General features: G+C 63.2%; 2 non-coding genes across 2 annotated transcripts; both read right to left on the bottom strand.

The window, feature by feature from the left end:
• Positions 1-6455: 6455 nt before the first annotated feature.
• LOC131857225 (5S ribosomal RNA) lies at positions 6456-6574 on the bottom strand. Its single transcript, XR_009358614.1, has one exon. It is a non-coding gene; the product is annotated as a 5S ribosomal RNA (ribosomal RNA).
• Positions 6575-14399: 7825 nt separating this feature from the next.
• LOC131857231 (5S ribosomal RNA) lies at positions 14400-14518 on the bottom strand. Its single transcript, XR_009358620.1, has one exon. It is a non-coding gene; the product is annotated as a 5S ribosomal RNA (ribosomal RNA).
• Positions 14519-14758: the final 240 nt, after the last annotated feature.

Below are 14758 nucleotides of genomic sequence, written 5' to 3'. Positions count from 1 at the left end.
TAAAATCTCATTTTTTTCTTTTTTTTGCCTTTTCTGGAAATTAGTGAAGGCAGCGCATCAAAGGTGCGCAATGCTGGTGCGAACCCGGGAGCGCTCCGATGTGTGCTCCAAGGTGCGGCGTGCACGAAGTCCGAGCCCGGTTTGCCCCGGGTGCGCACCTCGCGTGCACCTTCGCCGGGGTGAGCACCTTGGCTGGGTTGCGCGCCCTGGTGCGTACCAAGGAGCGCTCTGAAGTGTGCTCCAAGGTGCGGCGTGCACGAAGTCGGAGCCCGGTTTGCCCCGGGTGTGCACCTCGGGTGCGCACCTCGCGTGCACCTTCGCTGCGGTGGGCACCTTGGCTGGGTTGCGCGCCTTGGTGGGCACCATGCAGTGCACGAAGTCGGAGCCCGGTTTGCCCCGGGCGCGCACCTCCGCCAGGGTGGGCACCTTGGTGCGCACAACTTGCCTGGGCTGCGCATCAGGAAGGGCTCAAGATGGCACCCGCGTTCCGTTTTTTTCACTATCTTTCAGAACGGAAATTTAAAATATACGTTTTTTTTTGCCTTTTCTGGAAATTAGTGAAGGCAGCGCATCAAAGGTGCGCAACGCTGGTGCGAACCTGGGAGCGCTCCGATGTGTGCTCCAAGGTGCGGCGTGCACGAAGTCGGAGCCCGGTTTGCCTCGGGTGCGCCCTGGTGGGCACCATGGTGCGCACCAAGGAGCGCTCCGAAGTGTGCTCCAAGGTGCGGCCTGCACGAAGTCGGAGCCCGGTTTGCCCCGGGTGTGCACCTCGGGTGGGCACCTTGGTGCGCATGCCTTGCCTGGGCTGCGCACCAGGGCGGGCTCAAGATGGCACCCGCGTTCCTTTTTTTTCACTATCTTTCAAAACGGAAATTTTAAAATCTCATTTTTTTTTGCCTTTTTCTGGAAATTAGTGAAGGCAGCGCATCAAAGGTGCGCACCTCGCTGCCCACCACGGTGCGCAACGCCGGTGGGCACCCGGGAGTGCTTCGAAGTGTGCTCCAAGGTGCTGCGTGCACGTTGTCGGAGCCCGGTTTGCCCCGGGTGCGCACCTCGCGTGCACCTTCGTCGGGGTGGGCACCTTGGCTTGGTTTGCCCCGGCTGCGCTCCGAAGCGGGGTTATTGGAGCGCCGCCTCTTTTTTTGTCGGAGCGTTTGGTGGGGTTTCTCGCATTGGCTCTTCCGAGGCCCGGTTGCCACCCTGGCGCGCACGAAGTCGGAAGTAGGGTTAATTGCCCGGGTGCGCACCTTTGCCAGGGTGGCACCTTACCTGGGCTGCGCACCAGGGCGGGCTCAAGATGGCACGCGCGTTCCGTTTTTTTCACTATCTTTCAAAACGGAAATTTTAAAATCTCCTTTTTTTTTTGCCTTTTCTGGAAATTAGTGAAGGCAGCGCATCAAAGGTGCGCACCTCGCTGCCCACCTTGGTGTGCTCTGAGGTGCGCACCCGGGAGCGCTACGAAGTGTGCTCCAAGGTGCGGCGTGCACGTTGTCGGAGCCCGGTTTGCCCCGGGTGCGCACCTCGCCTGCACCTTGGCCGGGGTGGGCACCTTGGCTGGGTTTGCCCAGGGTGCGCTCCGAAGCGGGGTTACTGGAGCGCCCCCTCTTTTTTTGTCAGAGAGTTTGGTGGGGTTTCTCGCATTGGCTCTTCCCAGGCCCGGTTGTTGGGTGCGCTCCCACCCTGGCGCGCGCGAAGTTGGAAGTTGGGTTAATTGCCCGGGCGCGCACCTTCGCCAGGGTGGGCACCTTGGTGCGCAAACCTTGGCTGGGCTGCGCACCAGGGCGGGCTCAAGATGGCACCAGCATTCCCTTTTTCTCACTATCTTTCAAAACGGAAATTTTAAAATCTCGTTTTTTTTTTGCCTTTTATGGAAATTAGTGAAGGCATCGCATCAAAGGTGCGCACCTCGCTGCCCACCTTGGTGTGCTCCGAGGTGCCCACCACGGTGCGCAACGCCGGTGCGAACCCGGGAGCGCCCCGATGTGTGCTCCAAGGTGCGGCGTGCACGAAGTCGGACCCCGGTTTGCCCCGGGTGCGCACCTCGCGTGCACCTTGGTGCGCACACCTTGGCTGGGTTGCGCGGCCTGGTGGGCACCATGGTGCGCACCAAGGAGCGCTCCGAAGTGTGCTCCAAGGTGCGGCGTGCACGAAGTCGGAGCCCGGTTTGCCCCGGGTGCGCACCTTCGCCGCGGTGGGCACCATGGCGTGCACGAAGTCGGAGCCCGGTTTGCCCCGGGTGCGCACACTCGCGTGCACCTTCGCCGGGGTGGGCACCTCGGCTGGGTTGCGCGCCCTGGTGCGCACCAAGGAGCGCTCTGAAGTGTGCTCCAAGGTGCGGCGTGCACGAAGTCGGAGCCCGGTTTGCCCCGGGTGTGCACCTCGCGTGCACCTTCGCTGCGGTGGGCACCTTGGCTGGGTTGCGCGCCTTGGTGGGCACCATGCAGTGCACGAAGTCGGAGCCCGGTTTGCCCCGGGCGCGCACCTCCGCCAGGGTGGGCACCTTGGTGCGCACAACTTGCCTGGGCTGCGCACCAGGAAGGGCTCAAGATGGCACCCGCGTTCCGTTTTTTTCACTATCTTTCAGAACGGAAATTTTAAAATATCGTTTTTTTTTGCCTTTTCTGGAAATTAGTGAAGGCAGCGCATCAAAGGTGCGCAACGCTGGTGCGAACCTGGGAGCGCTCCGATGTGTGCTCCAAGGTGCGGCGTGCACGAAGTCGGACCCCGGTTTGCCCCGGGTGCGCACCTCGCGTGCACCTTGGTGCGCACACCTTGGCTGGGTTGCGCGCCCTGGTGGGCACCATGGTGCGCACCAAGGAGCGCTCCGAAGTGTGCTCCAAGGTGCGGCGTGCACGAAGTCGGAGCCCGGTTTGCCCCGGGTGCGCACCTCGCGTGCACCTTCGCCGCGGTGGGCACCATGGCGTGCACGAAGTCGGAGCCCGGTTTGCCCCGGGTGCGCACCTCGCGTGCACCTTCGCCGGGGTGGGCACCTTGGTGTGCAGACCTTGGCTGGGTTGCGCGCCCTGGTGGGCACCATGGTGCGCACCAAGGAGCGCTCCGAAGTGTGCTCCAAGGTGCGGCCTGCACGAAGTCGGAGCCCGGTTTGCCCCGGGTGTGCACCTCGGGTGGGCACCTTGGTGCGCATGCCTTGCCTGGGCTGCGCACCAGGGCGGGCTCAAGATGGCACCCGCGTTCCTTTTTTTTCACTATCTTTCAAAACGGAAATTTTAAAATCTCATTTTTTTTTGCCTTTTTCTGGAAATTAGTGAAGGCAGCGCATCAAAGGTGCGCACCTCGCTGCCCACCACGGTGCGCAACGCCGGTGGGCACCCGGGAGTGCTTCGAAGTGTGCTCCAAGGTGCTGCGTGCACGTTGTCGGAGCCCGGTTTGCCCCGGGTGCGCACCTCGCGTGCACCTTCGTCGGGGTGGGCACCTTGGCTGGGTTTGCCCCGGCTGCGCTCCGAAGCGGGGTTATTGGAGCGCCGCCTCTTTTTTTGTCGGAGCGTTTGGTGGGGTTTCTCGCATTGGCTCTTCCGAGGCCCGGTTGCCACCCTGGCGCGCACGAAGTCGGAAGTAGGGTTAATTGCCCGGGTGCGCACCTTTGCCAGGGTGGGCACCTTACCTGGGCTGCGCACCAGGGCGGGCTCAAGATGGCACGCGCGTTCCGTTTTTTTCACTATCTTTCAAAACGGAAATTTTAAAATCTCCTTTTTTTTTTGCCTTTTCTGGAAATTAGTGAAGGCAGCGCATCAAAGGTGCGCACCTCGCTGCCCACCTTGGTGTGCTCTGAGGTGCGCACCCGGGAGCGCTACGAAGTGTGCTCCAAGGTGCGGCGTGCACGTTGTCGGAGCCCGGTTTGCCCCGGGTGCGCACCTCGCCTGCACCTTGGCCGGGGTGGGCACCTTGGCTGGGTTTGCCCAGGGTGCGCTCCGAAGCGGGGTTACTGGAGCGCCCCCTCTTTTTTTGTCAGAGCGTTTGGTGGGGTTTCTCGCATTGGCTCTTCCCAGGCCCGGTTGTTGGGTGCGCTCCCACCCTGGCGCGCGCGAAGTTGGAAGTTGGGTTAATTGCCCGGGCGCGCACCTTCGCCAGGGTGGGCACCTTGGTGCGCACACCTTGGCTGGGCTGCGCACCAGGGCGGGCTCAAGATGGCACCAGCATTCCCTTTTTCTCACTATCTTTCAAAACGGAAATTTTAAAATCTCGTTTTTTTTTTGCCTTTTATGGAAATTAGTGAAGGCATCGCATCAAAGGTGCGCACCTCGCTGCCCACCTTGGTGTGCTCCGAGGTGCCCACCACGGTGCGCAACGCCGGTGCGAACCCGGGAGCGCCCCGATGTGTGCTCCAAGGTGCGGCGTGCACGAAGTCGGACCCCGGTTTGCCCCGGGTGCGCACCTCGCGTGCACCTTGGTGCGCACACCTTGGCTGGGTTGCGCGGCCTGGTGGGCACCATGGTGCGCACCAAGGAGCGCTCCGAAGTGTGCTCCAAGGTGCGGCGTGCACGAAGTCGGAGCCCGGTTTGCCCCGGGTACGCACCTCGCGTGCACCTTCGCCGGGGTGGGCACCTCGGCTGGGTTGCGCGCCCTGGTGCGCACCAAGGAGCGCTCCGAAGTGTGCTCCAAGGTGCGGCGTGCACGAAGTCGGAGCCCGGTTTGCCCCGGGTGCGCACCTTCGCCGCGGTGCGCACCATGGCGTGCACGAAGTCGGAGCCCGGTTTGCCCCGGGTGCGCACCTCGCGTGCACCTTCGGCGGGGTTGCGCGCCCTGGTGGGCACCATGGTGCGCACCAAGGAGCGCTCCGAAGTGTGCTCCAAGGTGCGGCGTGCACGAAGTCGGAGCCCGGTTTGCCCCGGGTGCGCACCTCGCGTGCACCTTCGGCGGGGTTGCGCGCCCTGGTGGGCACCATGGTGCGCACCAAGGAGCGCTCCGAAGTGTGCTCCAAGGTGCGGCGTGCACGAAGTCGGAGCCCGGTTTGCCCCGGGTGCGCACCTCGCGTGCACCTTCGCCGCGGTGGGCACCATGGCGTGCACGAAGTCGGAGCCCGGTTTGCCCCGGGTGCGCACCTCGCGTGCACCTTCGCCGGGGTGGGCACCTCGGCTGGGTTGCGCGCCCTGGTGCGCACCAAGGAGCGCTCCGAAGTGTGCTCCAAGGTGCGGCGTGCACGAAGTCGGAGCCCGGTTTGCCCCGGGTGCGCACCTCGCGTGCACCTTCGCCAGGGTGGGCACCTCGGTGCGCACACCTTCTCAATGTTTTCTTGCCTTTTCTGGAAATTGGTGAAGGCAGCGCATCAAAGGTGCGCACCTCGGTGTGCTCCGAGGTGCGAACCCGAGAGCGCTCCGAGGTGCCCACGAAGTCGAAAGTCGGGTTAATTGCATTGTTTTCCCCGGGTGCGCTCCGAGGTGCGCAACATCGGCGCGCACCAAGGAGGGCTCCGAAGTGTGCTCCAAGGTGCGCACGATGGCGTGCACCTCTGGTGCGCACGATTCGGAGCTCGGTTTGACCGGGGTGCGCACACCTTGGCTGGGTTGCGCACCTTTTGTGCGCTCCAAGGTGCGCACGAAGTCGGAGCTCGGTTTGCCCCGGGTGCGCACCTTCGCCAGGGTGCGCACCTTGATGCGCACGCCTTGGCTGGGCTGCGCACCTTGGTGGGCGCCATGGTGCGCACCTTTCGTGCGCTCCAAGGTGCGCACGAAGTCGGAGCTCGGTTTGCCCCGGGTGCGCACCTTGGTGGGCGCCATGGTGCACTCCGAGGTGCCCAAGATTGGTGCGCACCAAGGAGCGCTCCGAAGTGCGCTCCAAGGTGCGCGCGAAGTCGAAAGTTGGGTTAATTGTCCGGTTTGCCTCGGGTGCGCACCTTGCGTGCACCTTCGCCAGGGTGGGCGCCTTGGTGCGCACACCTTGGCTGGGCTGCGCACACCTTGGCACCCGCGTTTCCTTCATTTTAAATTTTTTTTTTTTACAATCTCTCAAGTGGGAAATTCTATAATCTCAACTTTTTTTGCCTTTTCAGGAAACTTTTGAATGGAGCGCATCATTGGTGCGCTCCGAAGTGTGCTCCAAAGCTCTCTCCAGCTGCGTGCACCTGCCCCGGCCGCGCACCCGGCCCCGCCCAGCTTCGCTCACCTGTCCCGGGCGTCTGGTGCGGAACCTTAGAGTAAGAAACATCACCGTGCACCTTGGCCAACGTGCGCGACTCGACCGAGCGCGCACTGGCCGAGGTGCACACCGATTTCACCTGGGTGCGCGCGCAGCACCTCGGGCGCACCGGGGTGCGCGCACAACGCCCGGGTTGCACCGTGGCCTGTGTGCTCGGGGCGCCTCGGGTGCGCGCTCGGTGTCGCCCCCGCGCGCGCGGTAGTGCGGGCAGCGCACCCCGGCCCGGCCCGGCCCCGACGAGAACGCAAACGGGCAAAAGGTTTATTCAAATAGCATTGCGACGCCCGGCGAAAAACTAAAAAAGGGTGCAACACCGGGACTTCCCGGGAGGTCACCCATCCCAGTACTACTCCGGCCCAAGCGCGCTTAACTGCGGAGTTCTGATGGGATCCGGTGCACTAACGCTGGTATGATCGCACCCGTTATGAGCTTGTCGCAGTGTGTACTTAGCAAACCGCGACCCACGTGCGAATCCACCCCGGCCACCCACCCCCGTCGAGGTGCACACCCTCCCTCGCGAAGTGCGCCCCGTTCGCCAAGTGTGAGCCCTGCCCGGGTGCGCGCACCTTGCTAGGGCGTCGGGTGTGCACCCGGCCCGGCCTACGTGCGTGCACCTGGAGGGGGCGTCGTGTGCGTGCAGTGTCCCGTCTGCAACGCGGTGCCCACACACCACCTCGGGCGCAACGACCTGCGCTCACATGTGGGCCGAGTGCACCTTGGTGCATGTTCGGGGCGCCTCGGGTGCACGCTCGATCTTGCCCCGGTGCACCAAGGCGCTCGGTTTGCCCCGGGTGCGCACTTGGTGCAAGGTGGGCACCCAAAATAGGGATCAAGCACCAAAACACAAGTTTCGGGATGCAAAATGGGACCCAAGGACCACAAATGCGTTCCAAGACCCATGATGGGTCCACGAGAACAAAAATGTGTTCCGAGACTTAATAAACAAATATTGGGTTTTAGGAGAAGAAACATGCTCTGATGCCCAAAACGAGAATCGACCCCGAAAAGGCCACAGGCCAAAAGTGGGATGCGAGACAAAAAAAAATGGGACCCGAGGACCAAAATTGGGTTCCCAGGTCGAAGACAGGGCAACCGGACAAGAAACGACCTCTAAGGCTCGAAATGAGTCCCGACGACTAAAACTTGACAAGAAGCACCCATCAGGCACCCAACTCGACACCCATGGGATGCCGACCCACCCGGGCTTCCACCTAGCACACCTTGGCACCCACCCACCCTCGCACCCAACCTCGCACCCAACTTAGCACCTTTGAACCCACATTGGCACTCACCCTGACCCTGGCACCTTGGAACCCACATTGGCACTCACCTTGACCCTGGCACCCACCTTTGCACTCACCTTGGGACCCACCCTGGCTCCCACCTCGGCACCCACCCAGACACCCACCTTGGTTCCTTGGCACCCACCTTGGATCCTTGGCACCCACCCCGACACCCACCTTGGCACGCAACTTGGCTACTTGCCACCCACCTTGGCTCCTTGACGCCCACCCCGACAACCACCCCGTGACCTACCCTGGCTAGGGTTGGTGCACACCCACCCTGGTGCCCACCTTGGCACCCACCCTATGACCCACCTTGGCACGCACCTTAGTACCCACCCCGTTACCCACCCTAGGACCCACCCCGTGACCCACCTTGGCCAGGGTGGGTGCCTTGGTGCGCACAACTTGCCTGGGCTGCACACCAGGGCGGGCTCAAGATGGCACCCGCGTTCCGTTTTTTTCACTATCTTTCAAAACGGAAATTTTAAAATCTCATTTTTTTCTTTTTTTTGCCTTTTCTGGAAATTAGTGAAGGCAGCGCATCAAAGGTGCGCAATGCTGGTGCGAACCCGGGAGCGCTCCGATGTGTGCTCCAAGGTGCGGCGTGCACGAAGTCCGAGCCCGGTTTGCCCCGGGTGCGCACCTCGCGTGCACCTTCGCCGGGGTGAGCACCTTGGCTGGGTTGCGCGCCCTGGTGCGTACCAAGGAGCGCTCTGAAGTGTGCTCCAAGGTGCGGCGTGCACGAAGTCGGAGCCCGGTTTGCCCCGGGTGTGCACCTCGGGTGCGCACCTCGCGTGCACCTTCGCTGCGGTGGGCACCTTGGCTGGGTTGCGCGCCTTGGTGGGCACCATGCAGTGCACGAAGTCGGAGCCCGGTTTGCCCCGGGCGCGCACCTCCGCCAGGGTGGGCACCTTGGTGCGCACAACTTGCCTGGGCTGCGCATCAGGAAGGGCTCAAGATGGCACCCGCGTTCCGTTTTTTTCACTATCTTTCAGAACGGAAATTTTAAAATATCGTTTTTTTTTGCCTTTTCTGGAAATTAGTGAAGGCAGCGCATCAAAGGTGCGCAACGCTGGTGCGAACCTGGGAGCGCTCCGATGTGTGCTCCAAGGTGCGGCGTGCACGAAGTCGGAGCCCGGTTTGCCTCGGGTGCGCCCTGGTGGGCACCATGGTGCGCACCAAGGAGCGCTCCGAAGTGTGCTCCAAGGTGCGGCCTGCACGAAGTCGGAGCCCGGTTTGCCCCGGGTGTGCACCTCGGGTGGGCACCTTGGTGCGCATGCCTTGCCTGGGCTGCGCACCAGGGCGGGCTCAAGATGGCACCCGCGTTCCTTTTTTTTCACTATCTTTCAAAACGGAAATTTTAAAATCTCATTTTTTTTTGCCTTTTTCTGGAAATTAGTGAAGGCAGCGCATCAAAGGTGCGCACCTCGCTGCCCACCACGGTGCGCAACGCCGGTGGGCACCCGGGAGTGCTTCGAAGTGTGCTCCAAGGTGCTGCGTGCACGTTGTCGGAGCCCGGTTTGCCCCGGGTGCGCACCTCGCGTGCACCTTCGTCGGGGTGGGCACCTTGGCTTGGTTTGCCCCGGCTGCGCTCCGAAGCGGGGTTATTGGAGCGCCGCCTCTTTTTTTGTCGGAGCGTTTGGTGGGGTTTCTCGCATTGGCTCTTCCGAGGCCCGGTTGCCACCCTGGCGCGCACGAAGTCGGAAGTAGGGTTAATTGCCCGGGTGCGCACCTTTGCCAGGGTGGCACCTTACCTGGGCTGCGCACCAGGGCGGGCTCAAGATGGCACGCGCGTTCCGTTTTTTTCACTATCTTTCAAAACGGAAATTTTAAAATCTCCTTTTTTTTTTGCCTTTTCTGGAAATTAGTGAAGGCAGCGCATCAAAGGTGCGCACCTCGCTGCCCACCTTGGTGTGCTCTGAGGTGCGCACCCGGGAGCGCTACGAAGTGTGCTCCAAGGTGCGGCGTGCACGTTGTCGGAGCCCGGTTTGCCCCGGGTGCGCACCTCGCCTGCACCTTGGCCGGGGTGGGCACCTTGGCTGGGTTTGCCCAGGGTGCGCTCCGAAGCGGGGTTACTGGAGCGCCCCCTCTTTTTTTGTCAGAGAGTTTGGTGGGGTTTCTCGCATTGGCTCTTCCCAGGCCCGGTTGTTGGGTGGCGCTCCCACCCTGGCGCGCGCGAAGTTGGAAGTTGGGTTAATTGCCCGGGCGCGCACCTTCGCCAGGGTGGGCACCTTGGTGCGCAAACCTTGGCTGGGCTGCGCACCAGGGCGGGCTCAAGATGGCACCAGCATTCCCTTTTCTCACTATCTTTCAAAACGGAAATTTTAAAATCTCGTTTTTTTTTTTGCCTTTTATGGAAATTAGTGAAGGCATCGCATCAAAGGTGCGCACCTCGCTGCCCACCTTGGTGTGCTCCGAGGTGCCCACCACGGTGCGCAACGCCGGTGCGAACCCGGGAGCGCCCCGATGTGTGCTCCAAGGTGCGGGCGTGCACGAAGTCGGACCCCCGGTTTGCCCCGGGTGCGCACCTCGCGTGCACCTTGGTGCGCACACCTTGGCTGGGTTGCGCGGCCTGGTGGGCACCATGGTGCGCACCAAGGAGCGCTCCGAAGTGTGCTCCAAGGTGCGGCGTTGCACGAAGTCGGAGCCCGGTTTGCCCCGGGTGCGCACCTTCGCCGCGGTGGGCACCATGGCGTGCACGAAGTCGGAGCCCGGTTTGCCCCGGGTGCGCACCTCGCGTGCACCTTCGCCGGGGTGGGCACCTCGGCTGGGTTGCGCGCCCTGGTGCGCACCAAGGAGCGCTCTGAAGTGTGCTCCAAGGTGCGGCGTGCACGAAGTCGGAGCCCGGTTTGCCCCGGGTGTGCACCTCGCGTGCACCTTCGCTGCGGTGGGCACCTTGGCTGGGTTGCGCGCCTTGGTGGGCACCATGCAGTGCACGAAGTCGGAGCCCGGTTTGCCCCGGGCGCGCACCTCCGCCAGGGTGGGCACCTTGGTGCGCACAACTTGCCTGGGCTGCGCACCAGGAAGGGCTCAAGATGGCACCCGCGTTCCGTTTTTTTCACTATCTTTCAGAACGGAAATTTTAAAATATCGTTTTTTTTTGCCTTTTCTGGAAATTAGTGAAGGCAGCGCATCAAAGGTGCGCAACGCTGGTGCGAACCTGGGAGCGCTCCGATGTGTGCTCCAAGGTGCGGCGGTGCACGAAGTCGGACCCCGGTTTGCCCCGGGTGCGCACCTCGCGTGCACCTTGGTGCGCACACCTTGGCTGGGTTGCGCGCCCTGGTGGGCACCATGGTGCGCACCAAGGAGCGCTCCGAAGTGTTGCTCCAAGGTGCGGCGTGCACGAAGTCGGAGCCCGGTTTGCCCCGGGTGCGCACCTCGCGTGCACCTTCGCCGCGGTGGGCACCATGGCGTGCACGAAGTCGGAGCCCGGTTTGCCCCGGGTGCGCACCTCGCGTGCACCTTCGCCGGGGTGGGCACCTTGGTGTGCAGACCTTGGCTGGGTTGCGCGCCCTGGTGGGCACCATGGTGCGCACCAAGGAGCGCTCCGAAGTGTGCTCCAAGGTGCGGCCTGCACGAAGTCGGAGCCCGGTTTGCCCCGGGTGTGCACCTCGGGTGGGCACCTTGGTGCGCATGCCTTGCCTGGGCTGCGCACCAGGGCGGGCTCAAGATGGCACCCGCGTTCCTTTTTTTTCACTATCTTTCAAAACGGAAATTTTTAAAATCTCATTTTTTTTTGCCTTTTTCTGGAAATTAGTGAAGGCAGCGCATCAAAGGTGCGCACCTCGCTGCCCACCACGGTGCGCAACGCCGGTGGGCACCCGGGAGTGCTTCGAAGTGTGCTCCAAGGTGCTGCGTGCACGTTGTCGGAGCCCGGTTTGCCCCGGGTGCGCACCTCGCGTGCACCTTCGTCGGGGTGGGCACCTTGGCTGGGTTTGCCCCGGCTGCGCTCCGAAGCGGGGTTATTGGAGCGCCGCCTCTTTTTTTGTCGGAGCGTTTGGTGGGGTTTCTCGCATTGGCTCTTCCGAGGCCCGGTTGCCACCCTGGCGCGCACGAAGTCGGAAGTAGGGTTAATTGCCCGGGTGCGCACCTTTGCCAGGGTGGGCACCTTACCTGGGCTGCGCACCAGGGCGGGCTCAAGATGGCACGCGCGTTCCGTTTTTTTCACTATCTTTCAAAACGGAAATTTTAAAATCTCCTTTTTTTTTTGCCTTTTCTGAAATTAGTGAAGGCAGCGCATCAAAGGTGCGCACCTCGCTGCCCACCTTGGTGTGCTCTGAGGTGCGCACCCGGGAGCGCTACGAAGTGTGCTCCAAGGTGCGGCGTGCACGTTGTCGGAGCCCGGTTTGCCCCGGGTGCGCACCTCGCCTGCACCTTGGCCGGGGTGTGGGCACCTTGGCTGGGTTTGCCCAGGGTGCGCTCCGAAGCGGGGTTACTGGAGCGCCCCCTCTTTTTTTGTCAGAGCGTTTGGTGGGGTTTCTCGCATTGGCTCTTCCCAGGCCCGGTTGTTGGGGTGCGCTCCCACCCTGGCGCGCGCGAAGTTGGAAGTTGGGTTAATTGCCCGGGCGCGCACCTTCGCCAGGGTGGGCACCTTGGTGCGCCACACCTTGGCTGGGCTGCGCACCAGGGCGGGCTCAAGATGGCACCAGCATTCCCTTTTTCTCACTATCTTTCAAAACGGAAATTTTAAATCTCGTTTTTTTTTTGCCTTTTATGGAAATTAGTGAAGGCATCGCATCAAAGGTGCGCACCTCGCTGCCCACCTTGGTGTGCTCCGAGGTGCCCACCACGGTGCGCAACGCCGGTGCGAACCCGGGAGCGCCCCGATGTGTGCTCCAAGGTGCGGCGTGCACGAAGTCGGACCCCGGTTTGCCCCGGGTGCGCACCTCGCGTGCACCTTGGTGCGCACACCTTGGCTGGGGTTGCGCGGCCTGGTGGGCACCATGGTGCGCACCAAGGAGCGCTCCGAAGTGTGCTCCAAGGTGCGGCGTGCACGAAGTCGGAGCCCGGTTTGCCCCGGGTACGCACCTCGCGTGCACCTTCGCCGGGGTGGGCACCTCGGCTGGGTTGCGCGCCCTGGTGCGCACCAAGGAGCGCTCCGAAGTGTGCTCCAAGGTGCGGCGTGCACGAAGTCGGAGCCCGGTTTGCCCCGGGTGCGCACCTTCGCCGCGGTGCGCACCATGGCGTGCACGAAGTCGGAGCCCGGTTTGCCCCGGGTGCGCACCTCGCGTGCACCTTCGGCGGGGGTTGCGCGCCCTGGTGGGCACCATGGTGCGCACCAAGGAGCGCTCCGAAGTGTGCTCCAAGGTGCGGCGTGCACGAAGTCGGAGCCCGGTTTGCCCCGGGTGCGCACCTCGCGTGCACCTTCGGCGGGGTTGCGCGCCCTGGTGGGCACCATGGTGCGCACCAAGGAGCGCTCCGAAGTGTGCTCCAAGGTGCGGCGTGCACGAAGTCGGAGCCCGGTTTGCCCCGGGTGCGCACCTCGCGTGCACCTTCGCCGCGGTGGGCACCATGGCGTGCACGAAGTCGGAGCCCGGTTTGCCCCGGGGTGCGCACCCTCGCGTGCACCTTCGCCGGGGGTGGGCACCTCGGCTGGGTTGCGCGCCCTGGTTGCGCACCAAGGAGCGCTCCGAAGTGTGCTCCAAGGTGCGGCGTGCACGAAGTCGGAGCCCGGTTTGCCCCGGGGTGCGCACCTCGCGTGCACCTTCGCCAGGGTGGGCACCTCGGTGCGCACACCTTCTCAATGTTTTCTTGCCTTTTCTGGAAATTGGTGAAGGCAGCGCATCAAAGGTGCGCACCTCGGTGTGCTCCGAGGTGCGAACCCGAGAGCGCTCCGAGGTGCCCACGAAGTCGAAAGTCGGGTTAATTGCATTGTTTTCCCCCGGGTGCGCTCCGAGGTGCGCAACATCGGCGCGCACCAAGGAGGGCTCCGAAGTGTGCTCCAAGGTGCGCACGATGGCGTGCACCTCTGGTGCGCACGATTCGGAGCTCGGTTTGACCGGGGTGCGCACACCTTGGCTGGGTTGCGCACCTTTTGTGCGCTCCAAGGTGCGCACGAAGTCGGAGCTCGGTTTGCCCCGGGTGCGCACCTTCGCCAGGGTGCGCACCTTGATGCGCACGCCTTGGCTGGGCTGCGCACCTTGGTGGGGCGCCATGGTGCGCACCTTTCGTGCGCTCCAAGGTGCGCACGAAGTCGGAGCTCGGTTTGCCCCGGGTGCGCACCTTGGTGGGCGCCATGGTGCACTCCGAGGTGCCCAAGATTGGTGCGCACCAAGGAGCGCTCCGAAGTGCGCTCCAAGGTGCGCGCGAAGTCGAAAGTTGGGTTAATTGTCCGGTTTGCCTCGGGTGCGCACCTTGCGTGCACCTTCGCCAGGGTGGGCGCCTTGGTGCGCACACCTTGGCTGGGCTGCGCACACCTTGGCACCCGCGTTTCCTTCATTTTAAATTTTTTTTTTTTACAATCTCTCAAGTGGGAAATTCTATAATCTCAACTTTTTTTGCCTTTTCAGGAAACTTTTGAATGGAGCGCATCATTGGTGCGCTCCGAAGTGTGCTCCAAAGCTCTCTCCAGCTGCGTGCACCTGCCCCGGCCGCGCACCCGGCCCCGCCCAGCTTCGCTCACCTGTCCCGGGCGTCTGGTGCGGAACCTTAGAGTAAGAAACATCACCGTGCACCTTGGCCAACGTGCGCGACTCGACCGAGCGCGCACTGGCCGAGGTGCACACCGATTTCACCTGGGTGCGCGCGCAGCACCTCGGGCGCACCGGGGTGCGCGCACAACGCCCGGGTTGCACCGTGGCCTGTGTGCTCGGGGCGCCTCGGGTGCGCGCTCGGTGTCGCCCCCGCGCGCGCGGGTAGTGCGGGCAGCGGCACCCCGGCCCGGCCCGGCCCCGACGAGAACGCAAACGGGCAAAAGGTTTATTCAAATAGCATTGCGACGCCCGGCGAAAAACTAAAAAAGGGTGGCAACACCGGGACTTCCCGGGAGGTCACCCATCCCAGTACTACTCCGGCCCAAGCGCGCTTAACTGCGGAGTTCTGATGGGATCCGGTGCACTAACGCTGGTATGATCGCACCCGTTATGAGCTTGTCGCAGTGTGTACTTAGCAAACCGCGACCCACGTGCGAATCCACCCCGGCCACCCACCCCCGTCGAGGTGCACACCCTCCCTCGCGAAGTGCGCCCCGTTCGCCAAGTGTGAGCCCTGCCCGGGTGCGCGCACCTTGCTAGGGCGTCGGGTGTGCACCCGGCCCGGCCTACGTGCGTGCACCTGGAGGGGGCGTCGTGTGCGTGCAGTGTCCCGTCTGCAACGCGGTG

The sequence above is a fragment of the Cryptomeria japonica genome, chromosome 7 (genome assembly GCF_030272615.1).
Source record: "Cryptomeria japonica chromosome 7, Sugi_1.0, whole genome shotgun sequence".
Classification (NCBI taxonomy): domain Eukaryota; kingdom Viridiplantae; phylum Streptophyta; class Pinopsida; order Cupressales; family Cupressaceae; genus Cryptomeria; species Cryptomeria japonica.
The sequence above is the reverse complement of the archived record's forward strand: the minus strand, read 5'-3'. Positions and strand labels throughout refer to the sequence as shown.